The sequence below is a fragment of the Siniperca chuatsi genome, linkage group LG2 (assembly GCF_020085105.1).
Source record: "Siniperca chuatsi isolate FFG_IHB_CAS linkage group LG2, ASM2008510v1, whole genome shotgun sequence".
NCBI lineage: Eukaryota > Metazoa > Chordata > Actinopteri > Centrarchiformes > Sinipercidae > Siniperca > Siniperca chuatsi.
This window is the reverse complement of record NC_058043.1, coordinates 26,640,575-26,656,184: the sequence shown is the minus strand read 5'-3', so window position 1 is coordinate 26,656,184 and position 15,610 is coordinate 26,640,575.

Sequence of the window (15,610 nt, the reverse complement as noted above, 5' to 3'; positions counted from 1 at the left end):
TGGCCAGTTAACAACCCCCGCAGGCGCTAGCTTGCAGTCGCGCCTGTTTGTGGGGCTTGTCTCTGCTGCTTTGGTGCAGGAGACACTGTCATGACTCACTGTCAAAACACCCCAAAGGAGAACAAGGCAGATAACCACAGGTGTTGTGATATTTAAGCAAAAGATCTGAGATGTGAATTGCCAACTTTGCATGTATCCAATTATATTGTATTAGATGCATGGCGTGACATTTATCAGGAAACACACCCTTGTACTGATGCCCACTGATGTCTGACAAAGCCCATTAAAGGACACCCTGCCATAATTATTATTCAAAATAATTTTTAATGAAATACTTTTGTGATCTGGTAAACAACCAACACACTCTTGCCAGGACTTGCACCTGGAATCTTCCACCCAGTGGATGGATGTGTTTATTACAGCAGTTGACAAGGCAGGTGCTTGAAGCAACATGAAGTAGGAATAGCTCTGCAATGCTTTGGTTAATCAGCCTCAAACTTCATATGGTTATTGAAGGACCATTCCTGATCAAACCTATGTGGCATTTATTTAAAGGGGTGTACTACACTTTAAACTTCTGCTTAAGGGTTTTTACTATTTACTTCAAATTTGGTTAACACAACCCACAAGCATTCCCGACTCTAAATTGAAAAGGTATGGCTGATGTGTTGAACAGGTTTGCATTGCAGACGCATGACATCATATTAAACATTAAGTTGGAATAACTCAGTGTAACTTGCCTGGCCTGCAGCAGTCATATATCTGGCTGGATACACATCTGTTAACTTCTATGTGATCTGTGTTGTATTCTATGGCTGTGCTGATTGAAGGAAGGACCCAGACCACAAACAGCCACTGGTTGCTCTTTTAATGGGGACTGTATGGTAGTTGTGTCTCTCCTCTCAGTTAACATGGCATGGACTGAGAGTGGTGCAGCATTGATGTCAAAAACTGGCGACCTCTTAAAGTGACAGTACAGGTATTAACACTTCAGTTTAAATAGGTTACAAAATACATCTTGAACGTAAACAAAACAAAGGTTCTTTGTTATATTTATCAGGATTTGGTGAAGTTTCAAACATAAAAGTAAAGATATAATTTCAACCTGGTTATATTCACCTCTCCTGTAATTCACCAGCATCCTGATTACATGATTGCACATGTATTAAAACTCAAAACTCTGACCTCAAAAAGCTTGTCATATACTGTAAGCACATTCAACATGTATTAAAGCTCAACTCACAAAACCAGCAATTAGAGACTGAGAGCAGCTACCTGATAAAATGTTTAGACTCTTCAGAAATGGTTTCTGAACCACAGATTCTATCAGTCTGTTCACTGATTTCACCAGTCTTCCAGCACGTGGCCCAACATGGACATCAGCCCCAGTGTGTGAGTGTGAGTCAGTGTGAACTGAGATGTCAGCACGTGGTGCACATGAGATAGATGGGTAGTTAGCAGGACTGAGTACTAGATTAGACTGGACTAGCTCTACTGAATCAGCCAACTCAGACTGGTTATGAGGTGAGACTGCAGGCTCCTCTCCATCCCTGGAATTTGAGAGGTCCTGTGCATCGTCATGCTGAGTCAATTCTTCAGACATTGACAGATCAGTTTCATGGGCATCCTCACTCTGATCCATCCCAAGGAGTGTCAAGAAGTTGACCTTCAGTAAGAGATTCCTGTGCACAACTCTTGTGTGTCCCACCGCATCTTGTATTTTGTAGTCATGGATACTGGGATTTACACCAACAACTGTATACACTCCACATACATTTCTCTTCCCTCGTTCTCCCTTATTGGCTACCAAAACACGATCTCCAAGAGACAGGTAGGTGCCCTTAACGCATCTATTGTATTGCCGGGCCTGGTGTTGCTGCTCAGTGGAAGGGTGTTTCTGGGCGATTTCCATGGCAACTTTCAAGCAGGAAAACAGAGACTCCAGGCAACTCCAGGATCATTCAAAACATGCTTGAACATAACGTCCACGGCAGTCTAGGGACACACCCAAACATGAGCAAAAAGGGTGCATAACCTGTAGTCTTGTGAATGGTGGCATTATGAGCAAATGTGAGAACACATCCCAGACCTTCTTGGCAACCTGCTTTGCCGTCTGATTGGCACAAGGGGATGCATGAGTGAGTTTGACGAAGTGGTCTGTGACCACTAGGACGTCCACAGACTTGCTGTCCTCTGCTGACCAAAAATTGATGCACACTAACTCCATCGGGGCAGAGTTCTTGATACTTTCCAGGGGCGCACGAGCAGCAGGTTATGGCCAAACACACATCTCTGACAACATCTGTAAGTCCTTCTCCATATCAGGCCAATAAAAACATAGCCTCACAAGCGAGAGTGTACAGTCCTGACCCTGATCACCTGCCAGATTGTGGATGTCTGAATGCTTTGTCCCTTAGACTGAGGCAACACATATTGGAATCTTTTCTGCTTGGACACAGGATCCCTTGTCACGCTATACAAAACACCATCTTGAACTTCCAGCTTGTCCCATTGCTTGAACAACCTGAGGACCTTTGAGTCAGCACCATGCTTTTCTCGCCTAGATGGTTGCTTCCTGGTGGCAACAAAAGGCAAAACCTTAGAGATGTAGAGGTCTTGCTGTTGATTCAACTGTAGCTTCTGAGCAGAGAACATGGGCGATACATACTGACCGCCTGATAGTTGTTGGACATGTTGGGCTAAACAGAGTGACCTGGACTCCACTGCATCAATCCAGTCACATTGGGCCTGACAAAGATCCTTGATCTCGGCTGTATCACACACATCCATGGGTATTGGCTGGTTCACTGATCTGTGGGCTTGAGACTGGCAGCTGACTCTGAAAACATCCTGCACCGAATCCTTTTCCACAGCGTCCCTTCAGCCAGTGGCTGAACTTTTCAAATACACTCCACTCCAGTGCCATGAACTCCATTCTATGAGCTGGATATTTCCTCTGTGATGCACTGAGAGTCTTGCTCGCAAAAGCAATAGGTCTGGCCTTGGATTCTCCTCTGGGAACTTGAGAGAGCAGTCAGTCTAACAATGCATCAACTAACAGGATAAATGGCTCAACAAAGTCTGGATGGGCAAGCACGACATATTCCAACTGCATGGTCTTCACTTGGTCAAAAGCGTTCATTCCCACATTCCACCACATTCACAACTATTTCTAATAAATATAGTGGATGAGCAGATCTTGATATTTCGTCATGTGGGTTGGGGGGGGGGGGGGCAGAGAAATCAAAAAGGTTGGCAACATGGGATATTATTTGTCAGAATCAGATCATTTATATCACAATTTATATCGTTTATAATACATTATCAGTGTGTTTTCTTCCCAGGTTTGCCCATAAGAACACATGATAAAACAGGAATACAAAAAGGGTCCTATTGTCACAGCAGGAGAATATAGGATTCAGTGGTGCTTGAGGACAACAGTACAACCATCCATTTCTCCCCATGCCAGACTTCAAGTTGGTCCTGATTTGGTCCTGATGTGTCCATCTTCTCTTTCTCTTTATCTTCCTCTTTCACTTCTTTCTTTTCCTCTCCTTCCTTCTCTTCCTCCTTCTTCACTAATTTTGCCCGCATGTAGTTGGCTGCACTCCGGCGGTCTCCTCCCTGCACTTCAGCCAAAGATACTGAACCCCACATTGCTCCCAATGTACTTGTGTGAGTGTGTGAATGACGAGCAGTTGGCACCTGCCATCAGTGTATGAATGTTTGTGAATGGGGTGAATATGACATGTAGTGTGAAGCGCTTTGAGTGGTCGGAAGACTAGAAAGGCACTATACAAGTACAGTCCATTTACCATTTACTGGTCTCTTCAGTCTACACACCTATCCATAATATGTTGTTAAAAGGCCCATGTACAGTATAAACTGTATAAACAGTAACTTTATCACTCATTATAAGGTTATTCAAAACAAAATTGCCCTGCATTTCCTGCAACCTCTGTACCAGGAAACCTTAACATTGACATAACATTGACACTATGTCAATTTATCTATTTACACTTGCTTAAAGCATTGAATGGTAACAGTTGTTGTAACAGTGTCTCCATTCTTAGTGTTGAACCTCTAACCAGAACCTGGTAGATCCAGTGAAATGCAGGTGAAGATTTCTCATGTCCCGACTTGACCAAAGCAGATTATACAGACAGTTCAGGTTCTTCCACAAAACAGATTAACACAGTAATTACTTCTGGCATGCTCAGTCCGTAACACTTTAATCTCTCCGGAACAACAGTTCACTTCAGAAGTAAGCAGAGGTTAGCAAAAGCTGCTATAGTGGTTTATTTAATCTGTTGACTATGTTTTTCTCGAGTCCACTTCTTGCACAGGTAGCTGGTTTGTAGATTTGATAAGAACTCCATGTGGGACGAGGACTGCACATCAAGAAGAGGATGGATCCTGAAACTAAAGAAATCTGTAAACTTCTATTTTCCTTTATTTCCAAATATGTCTCTATTCATATTAGTAAACTTTAGTGAATGTTCTAGTTTTTCAATAGTTTCACAATGTTTCACAGTTTATGAAGTATTATTGCTTTAAACAGCTTAAATGCTACTTTTGCCTAAAACTTAAACTGATTTTTAAAAAATGTTATAATGTCTTAGGGAAGGGTATTTTGTTTTTATTATGTTAATGTAAATTTACATATCTTTTAAAAGGTGGAGTTAATACTAGTTAATGTTTTTTACTCTTGATTCCTACTTCCATGTGATGCTGTGATGTTTCGAGGGTAGGTCTGGAATTCCGCTAGTTCTGAACTATTCATGTTTGGTAAAAGTTCACTACTAGCAGAACTCAGATTTGCTCCCGACTACCGACGGGAATCTCCATGACCACCAGGGGACCAGTGGTTTATACACTTGCCGTTTGAATAGCAGGTGGTCTACATGTGCAGTGACAGTTACTGACTGTAAATAATTACACTGGTGTGAATTGAACCGAGTGCACCTTTGCTACTCATATGGTCTCGTGTTCACTTCACATCAGGTAATAATCCTGTTCTCAGATTTGTGTGCATATGTTGTTGAGGGATGTTGTAATGACCAGAATATTCTTGTTTTCTCTTTGCCTTTCCCTGCAGCATGATAACTCTTGATGGCCTAAAACCCAGAGGCAATGGTGTCAGTGTTATTTCTAAGTATTGAGTTGACCGATTGATTTTCATCTCTTCTCAGCAGCATGACAGGCAGTAAACATGTAACCAAATATGTTTAGTTTTAAAATAATAATAATAATTTCAGAATTTTCACATGTAAAACTACAAATAACAGCACAAAATCTTCCACAATTGTTGTTTCAACATAGCGTCATATGTTCAGATTTTATTGTATGAATTGTATTTGTGTGTATGTACTTTCCATAATGAACATACAGGCAAGAGTTGGTGACAGCACTGAGGAAGATGTTTCTGAACAAAACACATTTGTTTTCCGTAAATCTACCTGAGATAGATTTTTTACATAAATAGTGAAATGTAAACAGTTTTATTCAACTTGAGATCATGCCTTTTCCCATTTATTGTGTAGATGTGTCACATACACGTTCAATCTGTGCCAACACAGGGATTTGTGTGAGTGCCCAGACGGAGGTTAAGAGGTAATCCTATTCAGCAAACCCTCTTAATCTTATTTTAAAACAAGTGCAAATAACTACTTTAAACTGTGAGCCATTTATCATAATAATGATGCATTTTATTTCTGTAGCACTTATTATCATGTATTGGACCCAAATTGAAAATGATTCATGCTTGCATCGTATGCAAAGATGTATGCGCGTTCGTCTGCCAAGTTAACCTCTAAACTCTGCCAGGGAAAGGCTTTAAGTCTGGTGAGTAAACTAGTGAACCACGTACCTGCAACATTGTAGGTAACATAAGAATGACTGACAGACTGGGTTTATTCTGAGTCTAGCTGTGCGTTTCTTTTAGATGGATGACCTCAAGTCATATATATAAAAATAAAATATAGGCATTGCTGTACTATTAACAAAACTACACCCCTTGACAGTATTTTCATGTGATTTACTCAAAGTTGTACGGTTACAGTACAGTACACATGGTAACTACTGTGTTCAAGGTTTTGAAGTATGGCGCCATCTGTACGCTGAATGTTGGACTTGTCTACATCTTTTACACCACAGTGACATCTGATATTTTGTATGCATTTGAATTAATTGATTGATAATGCAGAAGAAAATTGTGCTTTTTTTTCTGGTTGACAATAGCAACTGTGCCAGATGGACAGAATGGGTTCAAATGACAGAGTGGAGTAGATGCTTAGATAAATGATTGATGATAGATAAAGACCCGTTCAATGTGAAAACGGTTTGCACCGTTTTGCTACAGTTTCCTGGTTGAACGACATGTTTGCTTGAAGGCTTTGAGGCACGTTTTCTCTCGTTTGGTGGGTGTGTCAGAGGTGTTACCCAATCACAGCAACGTGTATATAAACCCCGCTATATTAAAAAGGCAGTGCGCTTGTGTACACAACAGGGTGATCAAGGCACCACCATTTCCGTTTAAATACACTTTGCTACAGTTTGTCGGGGCTGAACGCAGTCCTGGTACAAGTTCCTGCTGCAGGTTAAAGTGTTTGCATGGTGCAGTGCAGCCAACAGTGTGTTAATGATCTCATCACTTATCTCCATAAAACCTCGTGGTAGCAATCTTTTTCAAATTTCTCACAGTGTCAGTATGTCAAGTGGAAATTTTTCAGTGTCAGTAATGTTCTGTTGGACATTTATACAGCTGTTCTTGTGTACTTACACTCTGAAATAGTAATATGTTTTCTGTATTGTGTTTTCCTCATGTGCTTGGATGCCATGCTGTTACTTCCTCAAAATAAATTTGACCACAAATTCTTTTTCTAGCTGATGTTCTGGAACATTAAGTTTCAAAATATCCACAGTGAGCTGGAAAGAAATGTGGCTGTTTCTTTGGATCTATTGAGCACTAAAACAAATTCAGTCAGTGTAAATAAAGCAGAAATGTGGGTTTGGTTTGGCCTCTTTGTCAAAATGGTGTAAAAATATTTTTTTCATACCATTATGCCAGTTAGAGCATGTTATTGCTGTGTTTGTCTCCAATCACTAACTTTGTCAGGCTTACAGTGTTCTCAGTGCTTCAATGAGCACATCAGCAGAGATTAACACACACCAATCAGACTGCTGTTATTCACTTTTCATAGATATACCTACAGAAGGTAATCACAGACTGTATTAAAAAAGTTATGCACTATAACCAACGTAGTCAGGAGCCACGAGGCAGTTAAATTTATTAGGCAGCGACCTCTAGTGGCCTCCAGGGCTGGACTGGGACAAAAATCAGCCCTGACATTTTTGGCCCAGACCGGCCCACCACAGTCGGCTGAACACCACCCACCAGTACACCATCCTTGCGGTCCCCTTAAATATTGCGCACTGTACTATTCCCCCAAACCACTACAAAGCTGAGTAGTAATTACTGTGGACAAGTGTACCAGTGCAAGTGGACCAGTGTACCCACTCGCTCCTGACTGACTCTCTGGTGATCAGAGGTGGCTGTAGAATACACAATATCCATACTCAAGTCTACAGCTTCTTGTTCCTCCCTGTCTCTTTCCTCCGCTGCTACCTCAACAACCTGGCTCGATTAGACAATGACATAAGGAAAGCGGGAGAGATGATTACAATTAATTGGGTGGGGTATTCAAATGATTAGTAATTCAGATCGAGAATTGTTAGTATGTGAAAAAAAAGCTGTAGAATTTAAACAATACCATACTGGTAATGACCAAATTTTTGTTTATTCAATTAATACATGGAGCTGTTCCATCTCATTTCAGTGTATACTAACTAACTATTAAGTTCATACAGATTTCAAGTATCCAAATATTGATGATGACTATTGCATATGGTGTTTACACAGTTAATAGATCACCTTTGTGTTTTATATGAATGTTCAGAGAGGAGTAATAGACCTGTTTATGTGATAGGCCAATTAAATCAAGGGTATACTTGTTTATTTGGGGAGTTTTAACTACAGTTGACCTCTCTGCATGTCCACTGGTTCTCACGCGCCTACCACTAGAATGTGCAGCACCCAACAGTTTGAACATATTGTAGGTGGAGAAAGGAGTAGGAGTAGGCTACATGTGGGCCTACGTTACCCCACAGATAGTAATAACAGTAATCCACACAATATAACTGTATATCATACCTGAAAAAAAATATATAGAACAACTTTATTGCCTGTTGTTGGAAATGAAAACTATTCTTTAAGATCGTAATTTTAGCACAGCAGAGTTACAGATGTAACCTATACAGCCTTTTTGTGCATCTTTATCAAGGGAACCCTTAGCCTAATAATACGAATAATATTATGAACAGTGGTGGAATGTAAATAAATAAATGTACATACAAAAGTACTGTTACTTAAGAACAAATTCAAGGTGCTTGTACTTTACTACATCTCAGAGGCGAATATTGTACTTTTTACTCCACTACATTTGCCTGACAGCTTTAGTCACTAGTTACTTTTGAGGGTATTTCATAACCTTCCTATATGATGATCTTATAGAATATGATGCATTGCTGTAGATTAAACTACCCAGTAGTATATAAAGTAGTTAAAATTACCTCAACCTTAAACATTGACAACAGTAAAATGCAAATACACATGAATGCAGCAGTAATATTAATCCAGAAACATCATATGTTACGATATGGACTTAGGTCACTCACTGTTTAGCCAGCCTAATTGCAACAGCATTAGGGAACTATGCCAGGCTACAAAAACAATACCTCAGTGTCAAATAGTAGAGTAAAGTAGAGGATCCTACTCCCTGTTCACCGCTTCACTACACTATCCACTACACTCTCCTGCTGCTCCCTCAGCTCCTCGCGGGGCCAGCCAGGGGACCAGCCACCTCTCCGCCTTCCACCTGTTGGTGGTTCGATATTGAAGCGCTGCTGCAGCCCCTGCAGCAAACGTATCTCTGATTTGTACACATTTTGCAGCACCTAGATTATTATTTATTTTTGGCCCACAACTTCTCCGCACCCCTCTTGTTTCGTTTTTGAACTTAAATAAATAAATGAATTTTTGAAAATAAATAAATGAATATGCCATTAAATGCCCCAAACATATTAAAATTAATGTAGGCATTAAATAATTTATAAAATGTGACACAAAATAATATTTCTATTTTAATTTGCTTCTGTATTTATTTACATTTGTATTAATTCCCCTATTTATTTACTTTCTGATTTAATTTTCCATTTTATTTATTCATTTACTTATTTATTTTTTAAATGAACATTGTATTTTTGTATGTATTTATGTATGCATTATTTTCCCTTTGCATTTTCCCCCCATTTATTTTCCCAAACTTATTTATTTCTGTCTTTTGTTTTTACATTTCTTTATGCATTTCTGCTTCATTATGCAAATGAGGGGGGTGTGTCTCATGCAGGTAGTAACTTCTTTAATAATGTTTTTGATACAGATTGGACAGACTATGCTGCCCTCAAACACCTTAATATATTCAGTACATTTTTACACTTTTCAACAACTACTCTACCCTCTCTAAACTTTTTAGAATATAAAGTTCAAGTTTAAAACCCCACTCCATTGCCCGGCCCTCTACTTTCCATATTGCCTCTTGCATTTTCCTGACTACATAATCTATATTCCTTCCCTTTTTCCACATAACTCCGTCACCTGCAAATAATGCAACACCAATCGACCCATCTATACTATTAAATACTTCATTTATCATAACTGAGAACAGAACTGGACTGATTATACTCCCTTGAGAAACCTCAGGCAGAACCAGACTCAGGGTGTGCAGCCATCCGCTGCTGCTGGTTGGGTTGAGAGAGAGGGAGAGGGGGAGAGAGAGAGAGAGCACAATGCAAATTCCACCTGGAATTTTAAAATAATAATGTAATGGTAGTGGTAATATAAATAATAATAAAGTAATAATAATAAGAATGATAGTGATAGAAAAAATAATAGCAATAAGACTAATAATAACAATTGTAGTAGCAGTTGTCGAACAGCAACATGGAGGCAGCAGGTGGCCCACAATCACAGATCCAGACTCTGCAGCTCCGAAGGCAGAAATACCTGCTGAAAGCGACAGAAGGAGAGAGGAGAGAAACGAGAAAGCACAGATCTACGGGAGAGAGAAGATGTCGAGTTAGTAACATGCAGTAATGGGATAAAAATGCATACAGATGGAGAGGGAGAGAAGGAGAGAGGAAAGATGTGCATCATGGGAAGTCTCCTGGCAGTCTAGGCCTATAGCAGCATAACTAAGGGATGGTTCAGGACTCAGCTGAGCCAGCCCTAACTATAAGCTTTATCAAAGAGGAAAGTCTTAAGCCTACTCTTAAATGTAGAGATGGTGTCTGCCTCTCGAACCCAAACTGGGATCTGATTCCACAGGAGAGGAGCTTGATACCTGAAGGCTCTGGCTCCCATTCTACTTTTGGGAACCTAGGAACCACAAGTAACCCACAAGTAACAAGTTCTGGGAGAGCAGTTTTCTAGTCGGATACGATGGTGCCAGACCATTAAGAGCTTTGTAGGTGAGGAGAAGGATTTTAAATTCTATTCTGGATTTTACAGGGAGCCAGTGCAGAGAAGCTAATATTGGAGAAATATGATCTCTTTTCCTAGTTCTTGTCAGTACACGTGCAGCAGCATTCTGGATCAACTGAAGACTCTTAAGGGACTTATTCGGCAGCCTGATATTAAGGAATTGCAATAATCCAGCCTATAAGTAACAAATGACAATGTGTTTCAGAAGTGTTTGGGGTCAAGTACAATAACTTCAGTTTTGTCAGAGTTTAACATCAGAAAATTGCAGGTCATCCAGGTTTTTATGTCCTTAAGGCATGCTTGAAGTTTAGCTAACTTTGGCATGCACACAGGACTCACCATTAACATGTACAAACTGTGATCAATCTGATAGATAGGATTTAAACCAGCTTAGTGCAGTTCCTTTAATGCCAATTAAATGTCCCAGTCTCTGTAATAGGATGTGATGGCCAATGGTGTCGAATGCAGCACTAAGATCTAACAAGACAAGTACAGAGATAAGTCCATTGTCTGATGCAATTAAAAGGTAATTTGTAATTTTCACCAGTGCTGTCTCTGTGCTATGAGGCACTCTAAATCCTGACTGAAAATCCTCAAATAAACTACTGTTATTTAAAAAGTCACTCAACTGATTGGCAACTGCTTTCTCAAGGTTCTTAGAGAGAAAGAGAAGGATAGATATAGGTCTATAGTTGGCTGAAACCCCTGGATCAAGAGTGGGCTTTTTAAGAAAAGGTTTAATTACAGCTATTTTAAAAGACTGTGGTCGATAGGAGAAAAGCAGTCTGAATATATATCAGCTGTTACTAAGGTTACTGTGTTTGAAGATAAATCAGTACAGGTTGAGGACAGGACGTGATGAATTTTTTCTCTAATAATTAAAATTTTATCATTAAAGATGCTCATGATGTCGTTTCTACCAAGGGCTATAGGAATACATGGCTCAATAGAGCTGTGACTCTCTGTCAGCTTGGCTACAGTGCTGAAAAGAAACCTGGGGTTGTTTTTATTTTCATCTATTAATGATGAGTAGTAGGGTGCTCTGGCATTATGGAGGGCCTTCCTATACGTTTTAAGACTATCTTGCCAGGCTAAACGAGATTCTTCCAGATTGTTGGAACGCCATTTCCTTTCAAGTTTGCTTTACATTGGGAGTGGCTGAAATTAGCATAGGAGTCCTCTGTTATATTGAGACATAGCATTGAATTAAGAGATGGAGATGCAGATGGAATCGCTTCCTTAAATTTAGCTACAGCACTATCAGATAGACATCTAGAGTAGGAGTTTTTGCTTAATGGTGTGTAGTCCAGTAATAGGAGTTCAAAAGTTATTAAATAATGGTCTGATTAAATGTTCAATTTCAATGCTATATACCAGAACAAGGTCGAGGGTGTGGTTAAAACAGTGAGTGGGTTTATGTGCACTCTGACAAAAGCCAATCGAATCTAATAATGAGATAAACGCAGTACTAAGGCTATCATTTTCAACGTCCACATGAATATTGAAATCACCTACAATAATTACTTTATCTGTTCTCTAAGGACTAAAGTTGATAAAAACTCGTATTATATATAGTCTACCAACCCCCTTCTGATTTCCCTTAAGTCCTGTGTTCAGTAGTGATTTAAGCTCCATTCCTGTCCTATCTTATGTACCATATTCCTGAATATCTCCCTTTCTAAATTATATTTCCTAGAATGCATGATAATGTTTTCTGCATCTTCCATTTACACCACTAATATAAATTTGATTGCCTTTTCTCCATTATATATAAAGTTGAGTAAACACCTGCATGCCCTAACCTTAGTTGTGTGATGATTACCTCCTCTCTGCGGTTATGATATCCTCCTTTAAGCTGTTTAACATGAACTGCTTATTCATTACCTTTAATACCCATATGCGCAGGGACCCAACAAAACTGCACTTCTCTGCCCATCCTTTGTAATCTTAAAAACATAATGTGAATTTATATCATTAGATCTTCTCTGACTGTTTTTACTGGCTGTACTTGCTCTATCCACTGAGGGCCAAAAATGATTACAATTATTTCTGCTGAAAATAATGACAATTTATCAGTCAATCTATGATATATATTAACATTAAATTCTGGTATTTATACCTATTCTCACATGTCCATCATCAGGACTCTTTAAATCATCTGCATATATTATATCAGAAATCTATAAAATTGTCTTTGTACATGATCTTTAACAATATGCTGAATGTTATCTGTTACTGACCAATTCTTCTTTTCGTCTAAGAGCTGTAAATTAACATATGGATCTGAGAGAATCCATGGGGGAACATTACTTAAAACAACAGATGGACTGTAGTTCAAGTCTTTCAGACCCATCTTTTCTGCTTACCTATATTCCATCCCAAACCAAGCTATTGATCTTAGTATACTCCCAGCATTCACTTAAAACCTCAGTGGTGGGGTGTTCCTTTCCACAACCTTTAAGTTGTCCCCAATACGCTACTGATCGTTTCTCTCGTCTAAGATGTAATGGTAACTCACCAGCTTCTACTAACAGAGCATTTATTGGAGTTGTTCTAATAGCCTCTGAGCATGGTCTTAATGCTCTGTTCTGAACCCTGTCTAATCTTTGTAAGATTATTTTACATGCTTTTCCATATACTACACATCCATAATCAATAGTGGACCTTATTAGTGCCTGGTATATATTTAACAGTAATTGTTTATCAGCCCCCCAGTCAAAACTACATACATTCCTTATGAGGTTGAAAGCTTTCTTACATTTTGTTCCTATGTGCTTTATATGAGAGTTCCATGTGTTCTTTTCATCAAACCATAACCCTAAATATTTAAATTCTGGCACTCTCTTCAAAGGTTGTCCGTATAGAAATAAGTTGCTGATGATTGGTCCTTTCTTTTGTGTAAACAACATGTAACATGTAAACATGTGTAAACAACATGTAACATGTAACATGATTTCATAATTGATACCTTGAAACCCCATTTATATCACCAACCCCATTTATATCACCAACTTTCAACAATCTGTAAAGCACTCTGTATATTTTTAATCACGATTAATATTTCTCCCTCTTTTCCAGATTGCCCCATCATCTGCGTACTATGAAGCATGTAAATCTCTATGTACATCCCTAAATACATACACATGTGTCCAGCCAGTCTTAAAAAAACCTGGGCTTGATCCCACCCTCCTGGATAACTACCGCCCAATATCCAAATTGCCTTTTATTTCGAAGATTCTCGAAAAACTTGTATCTAAGCAGCTCCTTGCTGCTGTGGAAAACAACAATACCTTTGAAAAGTTCCAATCTGGCTTTCGTCAACACCACAGCACTGAGACAGCCCTTCTCAAAGTCACTAATGACCTTTTAATAAATGCAGACGCAGGCATGTGCTCAATTCTTGTGCTGTTGGACATAAGTGCTGCCTTTGATACAATTGATCATGGCATTCTTTTAGACAGACTGAGGCACTGGGTGGGCATATCTGGCACTGCACTAGACTGGTTCGCATCTTATCTGTCCAATAGGAAATTCTGTGTTAGCATTAATAACTTCAAGTCATCCTTTTCCCATATCAAGTATGGTGTGCCTCAAGGTTCAATTCTGGGGCCAATATTGTTCTCCTCATACATGCTTCCCTTGGGTGATGTAATCCGCAGACATGGTATTTCTTTTCATTGTTATGCGGATGACACACAGTTGTACCTCCCTGTCAAGCCCACTGACCTTAGTATGCTGAGTTCTCTGCAGGACTGCCTGTCTGACATAAAAAATTGGATGTCGATAAATTTTCTTCAGCTCAACTCAAAAAAAAAACTGAAATCCTTGTTATTGGGCCCCAACACATCACTAAAGAAATACTGCCATCCACTGGTAATCTGTCACAACATATCAAGCCTGTTGCACGAAATCTTGGTGTCCTGTTTGATAGCAATTTATGCTTTGAGCAACATATCACTAAGCTTGTCCAATCATGTTTCTATCACCTCAGAAATATTGCAAAAATACGATCTATTTTAAATCTTAGTGATGCAGAAACTGTTGTGCATGCTTTTATCTCCTCACGCCTTGATTATTGTAACAGCCTGTTCACTTGTCTTAATCAAAAAACTCTGACACGACTGCAGACTGTACAAAACTCAGCTGCTAGGCGATTAACCAGGACCAAGAAGTATGACCACATAACACCTGTTTTAGCCTCTTTACACTGGCTCCCTGTTGGTTTTAGGATTGATTTTAAGATCTTGTTGATTACTTCTAAGGCTCTTCATGGCCTGGCCCCAGATTATATTTTAGACCTTGTAATCCCTTATGAACCTTCATGTAGTTTGAGATCTTCGGGCAGGGGTCTCCTGTCTGTTCCTGAGTCCAGGATGAAAACTAAGGGGGACAGAGCTTTTGCTATCAGGGCACTGAGGCTCTGGAACAACTTGCCCGAAGAAATTAGGTTGTCTGAGTTTAAGTCTCGTCTCAAAACACATTTTTATCTGAAAGCATATCCTGATTTTACCTGAACTGGCTGTTTATTTTACTGTTTATTTTATTGCTTTTCTGTATTTCATGTGTTTTATTTCTTTATATTTCATCATTCACTGTGTTATTTTATTTTTCTTGTTGTGAAGCACTTTGTACTTTGTTTTGATAAGTGCTCTATAAAAAAAGAAAAAAATATATATCATTTATCATAACATTGAAAAGGATAGGGCTAATTACACTTCCTTGAGGAATTCCATTTTCTATTTTAAACTCACTTGATATATCTGATCCCACTTTAACCCTGAAAGTATGATGTGATAAAAAAAAAATCTAATATCTCGTTATACGTCCTTCCTCCAATACAAACCTGACTCATTTTAGTTTTTTCTACAACATTACTCATCTACCTCTACGGAATCCACTTCGACATGGGCTTAGCAATCCCTTATGCTCTAAAAAGCGATCTAGTCTTTGCACAGTCATCTTTTCCATTAACTTACATAAGTGTGATGTTAAAGCTATATGTCTATAATT